This window comes from Molothrus aeneus, chromosome 3 (assembly GCF_037042795.1).
Source record: "Molothrus aeneus isolate 106 chromosome 3, BPBGC_Maene_1.0, whole genome shotgun sequence".
NCBI lineage: Eukaryota > Metazoa > Chordata > Aves > Passeriformes > Icteridae > Molothrus > Molothrus aeneus.
This window is the reverse complement of record NC_089648.1, coordinates 60,903,107-60,915,972: the sequence shown is the minus strand read 5'-3', so window position 1 is coordinate 60,915,972 and position 12,866 is coordinate 60,903,107. Positions and strand designations below refer to the sequence as shown.

The following is a 12,866-nucleotide window of genomic DNA, read 5'->3' as shown; positions in this document are numbered from 1 at the left end:
GGCACCTAAAACAGAGGAGGCATTGTGAAGGATAAAGCAGAAGTAGCTAAAGGGATTGTACTAAGGAACAAGAAATTTTCTGTTGAAGAAGACTCAGGCTTTGAGATGGATGTCTGAGTAAGATGCTTTAGTGTTGAGAATATTTTGTGTTCTTTCTAAGTGCTGTCTACTAAACAAGTGGAAATCCTCAAGAGGCCTTCAGGAAGGTCCTTGACAATTACATTTAATCTGCTTTCCTCTGTTATCTTGTGAGTGTTCTCTTTTAAAAATTCACAGGGGCAGCATGTCTTGTATGGGATTAGGACACTGAACAAGGTTCAAAAAGATGGGAAATCAATTTGTAGTATTAGCACTTAGCTGCTGTGTAACTTTGGGGAGGTTACCTCTTTCCCTCCCAGCTTGCTTCTTTTTTCTTTATATAGGTTGCAGGTCTGGGCTCTTCTTGTGCATCAGAGCTCAGAGATGATTAGAGACTTGCTAAATTAACAAAGACAAGTTTTTAGGAAAGCAACGTCACTTATTTTTTAAAAATCACCAATCATAAAGTCCAAATTATAAAAATTATTGAAAAAGCATTGCTTTTATTTACAAAGATGATATGGTTTAGCCAGCTTACTCTTTCTTAGCTAGCTAGGTGTGGTGCTCAGTGTCGGAGTGGTTGTGCTTGCAGTTGTTGGTGGGGAAGCTTGAGAATCCCAAAATATATGCTGACAAACCAGCTCCTGAATTGCAAGATTAAGATGAACATGAAATTGTCTGCATCTCTGTCCCCCAAAATTAGCATTGTTTACACATCTGTCCTTTTAAATATTTTAAATTGCTCTGTTGAAGACACCCACTCAGCCATCATATTTTTCTACTACAGATATAGTGCCTCAGTTTTCCCAGGTCTTCCCTCCTCCCTGTGGCAAGTGAAGCTGAAATAAAACTTTCCCCATCCATTTTTGCTTCTTACCAAATGCAATTTTACCCGCTGTGTTTTGGGGTAAAGGGCTTAGTTTTTGCCTTGGTTCTCAGGAAACAAAAATAGTGATTTTTTTCAAACAAAACAGAAATGTCTTCAAAACTTTCTAAAGAGTGATTTAGATTCCATGTGTAGATAAAATGTTACAGCTCGTAGGAGTTTAACAGGCAAGAAGTGAAAGTGTACGAGTAACATGAGCATAAATTTCTCTTATGCAATAGGTCCTTATTTAACTGCTACTCCTACTTAACCACACAGAATAGTCTTTTTTTTTTGCCTTTTTTTCCCAATCATGTTTTTAGGCATTTCTGTTGTCTTCTGTGTCACTGGCTCCCAAATGGACCAGGATTTGTGCTGGTATTCAGCAAGTCCAAAAACAGATGGCACAGTGTAATGGGTGTACAGTGGCACATTTCTGTGTATTGACTCTACTGTGACATCTGGTGCTTTTTATTGTGATTATGTGCCCATGAACCCAGATAAAACCTCCTATTTCCCTCTGCCCGTGCATCTTCCCTCTCACAGAATGTAGAGCCTTGTTTTCCCTTGGCCATTGTGTAGGCTTGAGTTCAGGGGTACTTCACCTCATAAAATGAGTAGCCATTAAATTTTCAACTTAATTTAGAAAGAAACTACCAGAATGAGTGTTGTGTATCACATGGAAAGAATTGCCTTGGATATAAATTGGTAGTCTGGACGGCTGAATGTACAGCTTGAAAGTGGAATTGTTTTGCATTTGCTGTTGTGTGCTGCTGGATATATTTTGCATGTGCTATTGTGTGATACTGGCTATCTTTGGACAAGCAGTTAAAGGATATGAGAAATCATTAGGGAAGAGTTTGAATAGTTTTTTGGAAGAATGAGAAAAGGAGCTGTTTCAGGTTCAGGTTTTCTGGGTCTCAGCATTCATCACAGCAAGTTGCTGAGCATTTTCCATGCTTTGTACAATCCTGTGTTAAGTAGCTGTCTCCTACTGTCTTAGGGAAAAGAAATAAGTGTGCTTTATATGAAAAAATGCTGCTTTTCAACAAGTTGACCAAAATACTTACATTATTATACTTACAATTTTATTAATTGTTATGTCTTCAACTTGTGGTGACTTAATTTGAACAATCTGTGTGGAGATGAACCGTAAAAACCATACTTATGTTGAATGATTTCTTAATAGTTTCCAGGGGAATTATGAATTTTAGTTTTCAATTTCTTTTTGGTCAGTACTGAGAGCTGTATTTCTGAAGCCAAAAATGAAGCACTTGTAGTAGGGAACATATTCTCACTGGGATTTGGGTGCCTTTGTGTTTATTGAGTTTACATTGGTCTTGCTACCGTCGTTCTGTTGAGAAAACCACATAAATGTCTAGGACATGCTCCAAAGGCCATCCCAGTAGGCAGAGACTCCTTTTAGCTCCAGGTTTTTAATACTTTTTTAGAACCTGAAGCCAGTTGTATAGCTTGATGCTCACCTCCTCTTTCCTTATAATGCCAAAATCTAAGGGAAATAAAGGAATTCATAGCATGTTTTAAGTTGATTTAGGTTCTTGGCTTAGATACGTAAATTTACATCCATACAGATGAAGGTTTATACATTAAACACAAGATTTAAAAAAGATAAATATAAGTGTTTACTGCAGTTGTTGTTTACTTGTTACCAGCTCCAATTTACAGATTTTTCCCCCTTCCAATTATTTTTTGACACTTAAAGATAAATAAAACCATACAACAAATGGTTTTCAGTTTTGCAGTCCCATAGCTGTTATGACCTAACCATAGCTTTCCTTTTAAGTATTCACAACAATTCCAACAGTAGGAATCATTGATACATAACTACTGAGCTGTTAGCAGCTAGATTCTGGAAAGCTTAGCTGGGGAAGGCATTATATGTAATTGTCATGTTACTGTTTTTCCCTGATCCTTGCTCTTGGCAGCTGTTGGAGGCAGGATGTTGGCTTGCACAGACCCTTGGTCTGAAATGCTGTGGTCACTCCCTTGGTCAGTCTTCTGCATATTGCAGGCTGTCAGATTTGCAAGCATCTCATTTGGACTTTTCCTGTCTTCTGTTTTATTCCCATATTCAGTAATTCAGCACTTCATATTTTTTATTCCTGTGGTTATTAAGACACAGTAGGATGATGAAATAAAAACACAGTGAGCACAGAGGGACTGTGTGGAAAAAGGGCATCAGTGGTGGCTAGGAGAGAGGAAAACCTAGATAAGATGCACAAAGTTACTTCCTTGAGGGCATCTCATGTATGTGAGACCTTTTCATAAGTTTGTCTGTTAGGTGTGGTTCTTGTTGGCCAGGCCTATTATATCTATATAACAGACTTCAAGTGTTGGCTGCTCCTCAGCTCACTATTCCTCCAGCAGCTGCCTCCTTGCAATTGTTCTAATTCTGCTGAGCCAATGTGTTGATGTTTATTCAGGTTTCCTGTAGCACCCATGTTTTATTTTTTGCTTTTAGGAGGAAAAGTTTTCCACACATTGTTTTTAAACCATCATGAAGGTTTATCTTGGGTATGAAGAATAGTCAAGCCAAGATCCTGGAGATGCTTAAATATTTTTAAATGGCTCTAGGAAATAATACATCATTTCAGTTCATCTGTACAATGAAAATATCTTAGCTCTGCTTCCAGATATATAAACATTACCTCATAATTGAGTTACTGAAACTGAATAACAGTATTGCATTTTATTCATACTGTTTCAGGCAATATCATGTGTGCCTGAGGCATTCTATTTTGTAAAAAAAGGCTGAATATATCACTACTTCAGATTTATGGGGCACACTGGTTATTATTTGCTCTGTTATTTAGGGTGTGTGTGCAGGATAGTTGATTTGCTATGGTGGATAGCTGAAAAAAACCCATAAAATATTTTCTGAAACATACAGTGTTATGATTTACCTGCCAGGTACTTATGCTGGAGTGGTTTCAATGTTTTTAGCAAACATTCTGTCTTCTGTGCTGTAGGTCAGTATTTTAGCTGCCCTTTGCAAATGTCATAGTGTAAGAAGCTGAAAAATATCTAGAATTTCACTGACAGCATCCCTGGGACCTGTTAGGTGGGGCTTTGGGAGGTTGGTCAGGTCCTTCAGATGCTTGAGAGACACTTGCTAGTCATTGCTTACAAACTTTTTAGTGTAGATATATGTGTGTGCATGTGTCTATGTATATATGTGTGTATATATATATATAAAGTTTTCTTTTTATCATAGGTGTAAATCTGGAGAATGAGAGTTGGGAGGGAATTTGAAAATTGAACCTGCTTTTTCTGAAGTGTTGCCTGGGAGAAGTTGAACAGCTTTTTATCTTGGGAACTGTTTCCTCATCTCACATTGGAGTTGCTTTCTGGATTCCGAGGTTTCTGGGTTAGCAGTCTTGTAATTCTGTGGTGCAGGACAGAATTCAGCAAAAGAGCATGAATCACCATTTTCTGTTTAATCTTTAAATCACAGAATTATTCCCAATGTGAGTGCTTCTTCTGGGAAACATAAACAAGATAGTGGTTTTTGTAGTCTTGGTTCTTTCCAGTGCTTTCATCCTCAAGAGTAGTGAAGTCATTTAGGATTGAGGAAGAATTTTGTTACTGGTAACAGAATTAGTGAAAGTATTTAATGGGGCCCTGAGGCTTTCCTCAAGCTTCTTTGAAACTTTCCAGTACCAGAAATGCTGTTTGTGGAGGTACAAAGCTTGTGTAAGACAGGAAGCATGGCTAACCTCCTTCCCCATTCACTTCCCCCTGCATGTGAAGTGAGACTTGGGTAACAGTGTGGCCTCTGAAGGAAGAGGCTTTTTTAGGACAGAGAAGAAAGGTGAAGTTTTGTGTTTTTCTTGGTTTCTTTGAGAGCAGACTAGGCAGAGAAGAGAGTTTAGTTACTTTCCAGATGTACTGTGTCACACCAGTAATATCACAATTTTTCTCCTTGCAAGATTCTTGTAAGGTTGGATTGTTAGACAGAAGCATGCAATGACTTAAATTTGCTCTTCCCAGAGGAACCTCTGGGTGTCTCTTAATCAGCCTTTTAAAAGAAACTTATTTAGCCTTCTTTATAGAACATAAATAGTTACACCGTGGGTCTTTTGAGGTAGACATCTGTGCAGTTTGGATAACAGTGGCTATTAACATAGTTGCAGTGTAATTTGTCTTCCTCTACTTCCCTTTCCTGCAGCCTATAGCTGGGAATGCCAGGCACTGAGGGCTGTGCTGAACATTCCTGGTCCAGCCATTCCTGAACATTCCTGGGCCATGCCATTTACCTTTTTGCTCTTGGAAGGATTTAAAGACATATCTTAAAAATGATGAAATTTGAAGGCTTGACAAGGTGGCTTTCTGGATAGGTGAGATACAGACTTCTTACTGGATCTGATATAATTACATTTTTAAATTGTTGTACTGTTTCTGTAGTGTCTGTAGATATGGTCTTGTCCTTTCAGCCTCCCAGGTGTTCTCTTCTGCTCTTAGGCACTTGATGTATCTACTGCATAAAATTCTGCTTAACCCCAGTGAACTGTTTTAAAATTAAGTCTAGCTTAAACACTGGTGGAAAGGTAGTATAATACTTGGCAGAAGTGTGGTGGCATGGTTGATTTTGAAGTGATGCTGTGTAGGATGCTGCTGAAAGGAGGTGGTCACACTCAGCCTTCTGGTTTTGCCGTGTCTTTATGGATGACAGAGTTGCCATCACTGAGCTGCCCCAGCATGAAGGCACCTTCCAGAAGCAGCCACCTAAAGGGATGCCCAATGGTACTGACTTTTTAGTGGTGCTGTTAATCAGCTTCTGCTCATGCTCTGAGAAAGAGCAACTGTCTTACTTTCTTTTGGCAGCAGTCCTGGTCAGCTCTCCCGTGCTTTGTACCACAGGGAGTAGGGAGTGGGCTGTACAGTATTTTGAGAAGGAGAACAGTCAGCATTGTGAGCTAAGTTAGAGTTTGCTGGATTGAAGAAAACACAGGTTGATAAGAAGACAGACATGCACCCTCAGGGAAAGTGTTTCTGGCTCATGAATAAAATTGCCTGCCTTTGTATCTGCCATCATTTGAGGCTTCTGTCTGTATGGTTTTGCCATATGCCATGCTACATTATATAGTCTATTTCTGATAAGAGTGCTGCATGTTTAAGGGGAAAGGTATGAATGATACCTGCAGGAACATGCTTTTGGAAAGGGGCAGTTTTCCCCCTCTGTCTGAGAGACTGGAAAGCACTATATAGCTAACTGCTAAGGAAATTCTGTTGGTAAGAGGGGAAATACAGTGGGTACACCTGTCTGCTTGCACTGTATCTGAACTACTGGATGCACATTCTGAAGTTTTTGCTGCATGCCTTTAGGAATTGGGCTCCCCACTCTTGCCTCCCCAAAGAAATGAAGCTTTTTGCCTCTGCTCTGGGGCTTTGAACAGGGTAAGAAGCTGTGTGCATACTCCTGGTGGCCTTAGGCTCCCCATGGTAAACTCTCATGCCCTCAGTGTTAATCCAGCTTCCAGACTGTGTTTGGAAGGGATTTCTTCCATCCCACCCTGCGCCTGCCAATCTGATTATCTGGAGGTGACTTGTAAATGTAGGTTTTTGGGGTTTTTTTCTGTCCTGCTCTGTAGTCTGAGCAAGGAGAGTTTCCTAGGATCATCTGAAATTTGAAGATTTATGTTACCTATGCTTTAAGTCTCTCATGTTAGTCCACCAAGATCTGTGGGATTCCTCCTGTTGATTTATGTGAGAGAAAATCCCAAGGAGAGCAGCAGGAGGGGTTAGGAATTCGGGGAGGAGGGAGATAATTGTCCTTATACTGGAAAACCTTTGTAATGTAAATAAGCCATAAATCAGCTCTCTGGATGTCTTAATACACTGAGTATTTTCCTGTGAGACAGCAGTTTCTGGCACAGAGAACTTGTCTTGTATAACACTTAATATACTGCTAATAACTTTAGGCTTTTGCTACTATTTTTCTGGACTGGCTATTTTTATTTCAGTAGGTATAAGCTTAGCAGATAGCCAATCACTGGTAAGCTTAGTTTAAATTATATTATGGTTTTGGCATAACAGTGCATTTCTGTAATGGATTTTTACTTTCAGTACTGCTTCTATAAATAAATGACTTGAAGGTGTCAATCACATGTTTCAATCAGACGATCTTTAAAAGTCAAATCTCAAGCAGAAGATTTTTCTGTATGTTCACTATCTGTTAGGGAATGAAATGTTAAAAAGATGATGCTGCTCTTTCCACCTGGACCGCAGCAGGTGCTGCATGTTGTAATTCTGCTTGTGTGAGGCTAAGAAGGACTTTTTGTTGTTACAAATACTGCCAAAAGTATTTTTTTTTTCTTTTTTTTTTGGCAATCCAAAACTTCAGCATATGACTCTGGTCCCATGGACAGATGCATTTGAGCAATTTTGTGCATGTGAGGAACCATACTGTTAGGTGTTACAGAACAGTGAAAGCTACTTGTAGGAGCTGAGCTGTGCAGGCACGAGTGGTGGGAGCAGGTCCAAAGCACTGTGGCTGCAGGGAGAGGTGCCAGAGCACCAGAGGGGAGGAGAAGGGATGCCAGCAGCTCCCCACCCACCTGCCATAACAGGGGTAGGTGCCAGCATGCCAGGAAGCTTCCCTTCCCAGCCCAGAAGGGAAGAGACTAGTGGGCATAATGGCAGGCAGCAGGACACAATGTCACAGAGCACCTCCCTTATCTGGCGTGGGCTGGCTGGGTTTGACAGGAGGTTGTTGTCCTTGAAAGTACCAGGAGGCTGAAGATAGCTCCTGGCCTGCTCGTCCCCACCACCCTCCTGCTCTGCGTGTGCAGGGAGGAGGCAGCAGCACTCAGCCTCCTGGGTGTGCTGCTGCAAGGAGCAGAAGGGCTGCCTCACAGGATTCAATTCAGGAGCACTCTAACTTCCTGATTTCCTCAGCTTATTGTTCTAGTTCAGCTACTGCCTCAAGTGCAGTGAGACCTCATGGACTTACAGAGTCCAGAGAACATGCAGATAGAGCAGAGCCTCTTGTTCTTCCCATCTTCCATCACGCTGACAGAGGGCAAGGTTTACTTTTGGCTTTTTCATTTTCCCTAAAGTAATTGCTTCTTCCCCTTCCAGCCATATACATTTTGAGTGCAGGTTAAAAGTTTCAGTTGAAGTGAAAATGAAAAAATGCAAATATTCTTCAGGCAAGAATAAATCCATAAATAATATAATATTTGGTATAAAACCCACAGAGGAGTTTTAAGAAGTAGTAATTAATACACATTTTATCTCTGATGAGTGTAATTGAGGACCGACTACACTAATGTAATGGTATGGCTGCTGAAAAATATCAGACCATGTCAAATTCTCATTTTAAGGTATATGCTTGTTACAAGTTGCATTTGTACATGCCTGCCATGTGACTGTCCCACAAAGACAAGCTCTCCCTGTCTTGTAATCTTTATACCCGTGGTTAATGGCCTTTTCACCACAGTATTAAAAAGGTGGTGCCATATTATTTTGTACAGAACATGATGCAGACACCTATTCAGGGTGTCGATTGATCGTGATTCTCACTTATGAAATATCTGTTGCATGAGACAATATCAGCCATTATTCTAAACATTGAAACTACAGATTCTTTTTTATTCCTCCATGACAGCATGGCTGTGTGTCTTTTCAGAACTTTAATCCATGTGACAGTATCTTAAGTGAACTTGGACATTTCTTCCGTGTTGTATGCCAGTTCATGGGAAGTCTGTTCAGGAAAGCCATTAAACTGCTCAACATGCAAAATAGGTTGCAAGTTGAGGACAATGAATGCAAGTTGTTTGAGGACAATGTTGAGAAATGAGATATGCATTTGGTTAGTTGAGATTTCTTTTTAGCAGCTACTCTGAAATACTTTAAATAAAACCTTTTTCCACTCACGTTGCTGTGCTTTTTGCTGAAATTTGTTCCTGAATAGATAAGTTTTCAACCTATTTGTAGGCCTGTGCACAGTATCTCTTATACTGTGATATCCAGCTGTAACTAACAGAATCCTTGAGAAATATGTGGTGACATTTGGATAATTTTGGTGTTATTATGAAAGTTAGTATTTAAAGCCATTGGTTTGGCTTCCATGTAGTGTCTTTTTTAAAAGAAAAAAACCTTGGCCTTGTCTATTAATAATATAAAGGAGAAAGTGGATTTTTTTCTTCGTGTTTTTCTTTTTCAAACTACTTTTGTTTGCAGCTGTGTTAAATTGATAGTTTGATGCCATAGAGGTTGCTGCAGTGATGCAGAGCATCTCAACATTTAAATGGTAATTTGCAAAGTAACTTTCTTAAGAAAAGCAAAGTCTAATGGAAAGACAGGTACTTTAAATCCAAGTCCCCTCCCTCTCTAAGATAATCTCTATTATTGCTCATTTAAATAAGAAAACTGTTGAATTTTTGACTTTACTTTGGTCACTGACTTCTCAACCATAGCAACTTTTGGATCACCCCAACCCTTTTGGTCAGCAAACACTGACAGGTGACTTCACTTATGAGTTATGTCAACTTACTCAACATTAAGATCCTTTTTTATGGAGAAAACAACACTTTCTTCACTTTCTGCTGCTGTTGGAGAAGCAGGAACAAAGTCACTGTTTCCTTTTTGCAGCAGGGGAAGCTGCCCATCTTCCAGCCCTTGGAGTGCCAATGTTTATGAAAATTTCCCATCATCAAAGCACCTTTTCTGGATAAGTGGGAAGAATCTGCCATGACCACTTCAGTGTTCCAGTCTAGAGGTCTGTTTGGCATGGTGTGGTGTGTGCCTGGCTTGGCTTTCTGGCATCCTCTTTTTACTGGTCTCAAGTAACATAGCAGAGGCTGTTGCTTGACAAGCCCTTCCATCTCAGCAAGGTGCCTGCTTGGAGGAGCAGTCTTGCATCTGCTTACAAAAGGCTTCCTCCTTTTGTGTTGGCACCAATGTTAGCACAGCCAAGTGGGATCTAATGGGGGACTGATCCAATTTTGAAAAATTAATTCACGTATCGGTACTTTTGCTGGGTTACCTTTAACTTACACAGTTTCCCAGATCTGATCCCTGTGCAGTTGCAACAAATGGGTTTGTGCAAGAATGGGGACAGCTCCTGGGGCCAGAATCAGTGGTGAGCAGAGAGAGAGGGAAGCACCTTCTTTTGCTAATAGAAGTGGCTTAAAGGTGCTGCTGTGAGCTACAGGCTTTGAGACAAGTCTCCTTTTCCTCAAATAGTGTTTAGCTCTGGAGGTTTGCTGTGCTTTTTGCCTCGTTACTGTTGCACTCACCATTCTTGATTTCTGCTGGGGGCCAGGCATGGATGCTCAAGAATGAAGGGCAGGGGGAAAAAATGGGAATGCCTGCAGGTATCCTTCAAGAGTCTGCCCACATGTGTACAGCCTTCTAACAGTTTGCCATGTAGATTTCTTCTGAGAAAAAAAAACCAAACAAGTCCCTAAAACCAAAACAAACCAACCAAATCACCAAAACTGAAAGATGGTATCCCTGTCACTGTGTTCTCCGTGGCCCTGCCATCATGAATTTTCATATTGGCTCTTCGTACCTTTTTACATCTTTGGCAAACAACATGCCTAAGCTACTTATTTTTGTCTGGATTTCGCTTTTATCTGAATGTAATTCTTGAAATAATTTAATTTGGTGTCTTTGGTACTTCTCATATAAGAGATACTAAGATAGCACTCCTGGAGGTTTTTTCCTGGAGGTGGTTTCCAGCTACATTACTGCTGCATGATGTGTGGCACATTTCCTGTGGGTTTTGCTGTAAATGACCATTGATTTTCACCTACTGTTTTATTGCTTCCTTGCGGATGTTTATTGCCATTTGAGTCACTGAGCACTAAATTTCTTTCTGTTTTCAGGCAGTTTAATCAATACTAAAACTGCTTTCTATTATCAGGAAATTTTGTTACATGGGTGATCTGAGAAAGTGGGTGTGGAGCAACCACTGTATGGAGCAGCACACATCCCCCAGAGCTTCCCATGTACTCTGTTGTTGCCTTTGGGATTGTTCTCAATTCTTGCACTTTGTTTCCCTATGTTAATTAAATATTAATTTTAAAGGGCCTTCCTCTTTTTTTCATGGAATTTGAGTTTTATGAAGAGTGTTCAGTTGAAGCAGGGAGTGAGGAGTTTACCAAAGCTTTGGAGGAACTTGAGATGCATCAGCCAGCTTGATGAGCTTATTGTCCTCATCAGAATAAAAAAAGTTTACTATGGTGTGACTCCTGTGCAGCTTCTCTGTAAGATCCTCCCTTGCTGTGTGACAATAAGCAGTTCCCTTTTCCTAGCAGTTTCACTCAGCTGGAGTGGAGGGGAGTGCTGGCTCGAGGGGCTGGCATTAAGTGGGGGAGAGCAGCTGGGAGCCAGCCCTGTCTGGAGGTGACAGGGCAGGGCCATCCCTCCCTTGCCTGGGCTTCAGTGCAGGGAGAATGTCTAGTTGAGCTACTTTCAGAAGAATTCCTGGCATGTGTAGGAGCCCTTTGGGGTGATGAATGAGCACCACAGTGGGAGAGAGTATCTGGCACTGTCAGCAGACGAAAGCAGGAGGAGCACGATGGGAGTGTGTTAAAAATCAAGTTGGTATTTGTGACAAAATAGTTCTGTGGTGCTGCTCTGACTGAATAAGCCTATTAAGTGAACTTCTGGCAGAGTTAAAGGAGTCATCTGAAAGGAATGGCTTCTTCATTTTGCCTTCTGCCTAAGGCTGTTCTTTGAGAGCTTGCAGTAACTAAGGTTATAAGGGAGAGAATCAAATAGATGTCTAAAGCAAGCAAAATAGCTTTCCAGAATCCTTTTCCTATGGAAAAGATTTTATTAAATTGTTGTCATGGCAACTGAGTGCTGAATGCATCATAACCTCTTTTGCTAAGTAAACAGAAAAGATGGGGATACTTTTGCTTTTGAAAATGGAAAGTTTGTTAAAGTGTGTGGGAGCACTGTAGTCTTAAATTTAAGAAAACAAAAACTTTCAGACAGCTCAAAACCCTCTTTGAGTTTTACCCAGTGAAACAGGGATTATTTCCACCCCTTAAATAAACATAAAATATGTTAGATGTGATATTTAAAATTCCCTGATCTAAGTCAGAAAACCGGGGAGGGGAGATGAACATATTTTACTTAATCTAAGAATTCATCAGAAAGTGTAGTGTCTTTAAAATTCCAGAACAACTTTACTACAAATCCTCCCCTCCACATTACAGCTGATGAAACAGATGTAGTGACTTGGTTTTTAAGCTAATGGCAGTATTGGGAAGAAAACAGACATACCCAGGATTGTCAGTACAGCACTTCACTCTCTGGAGCATGCCAGCTTTCTTGAGCATTGCTGCTGGCTGACCATCTGTGAAGCCTGGTGCTGGTACTTGCTGTCAATCAGTAACAGGAGCTCCAATAAAAGTGGAAATTTCCAGCTTTGACCTGTGCTACTAACATCAGAGCTTTCAGGAGCTGTTTTTTGTCCTTTGGAATGACCAGGTTATGGACACTTTTGAGTGTCTGCAACCACCATACTGTAACCACATGGTTGTCCTTGATAACTTTTTCAGAATTGATTTTTTGTAGTTTTTTCCTCTCTGTGGAAGATACAAAGATATAAATATATAAAGGTATTTTTAAAATATCTGGCAAAAGATGTATTCTCTCCCTTACATTTGCCTTAATAGTCTGTTTTAATAGTAAGCACACAGCCTTGTGGCTTGCTTGTTTCCAAAACAGGACATGTGCCAACCTGAAATGGCTGCTGTTCACTGGAGCGTGCTTCCTTGTGGGGTGGATGCTGTTCAGTTTTAGGAAGATTTCTGAGGGTGAATGGCTTTGTATTTGTTTCTGTGCTGAAGTGAAAGCAGCTGCGCTGGGAAGGTCTGGGTTAATTGTTACGGTTTGCTAAGTAGTCTGACTTCCTTTGGCTTTGCAAGCAGCAATGGTTGAT

At 40.5% G+C, this 12,866-nt stretch overlaps 1 protein-coding gene across 3 annotated transcripts in view; it reads left to right on the top strand.

Annotated features, from left to right (window-relative positions):
• The window catches only part of NCOA7 (nuclear receptor coactivator 7), an 80,213-nt gene that overhangs the window by 19,678 nt on the left and 47,669 nt on the right, over positions 1 to 12,866 (top strand). The window lies entirely within an intron of this gene.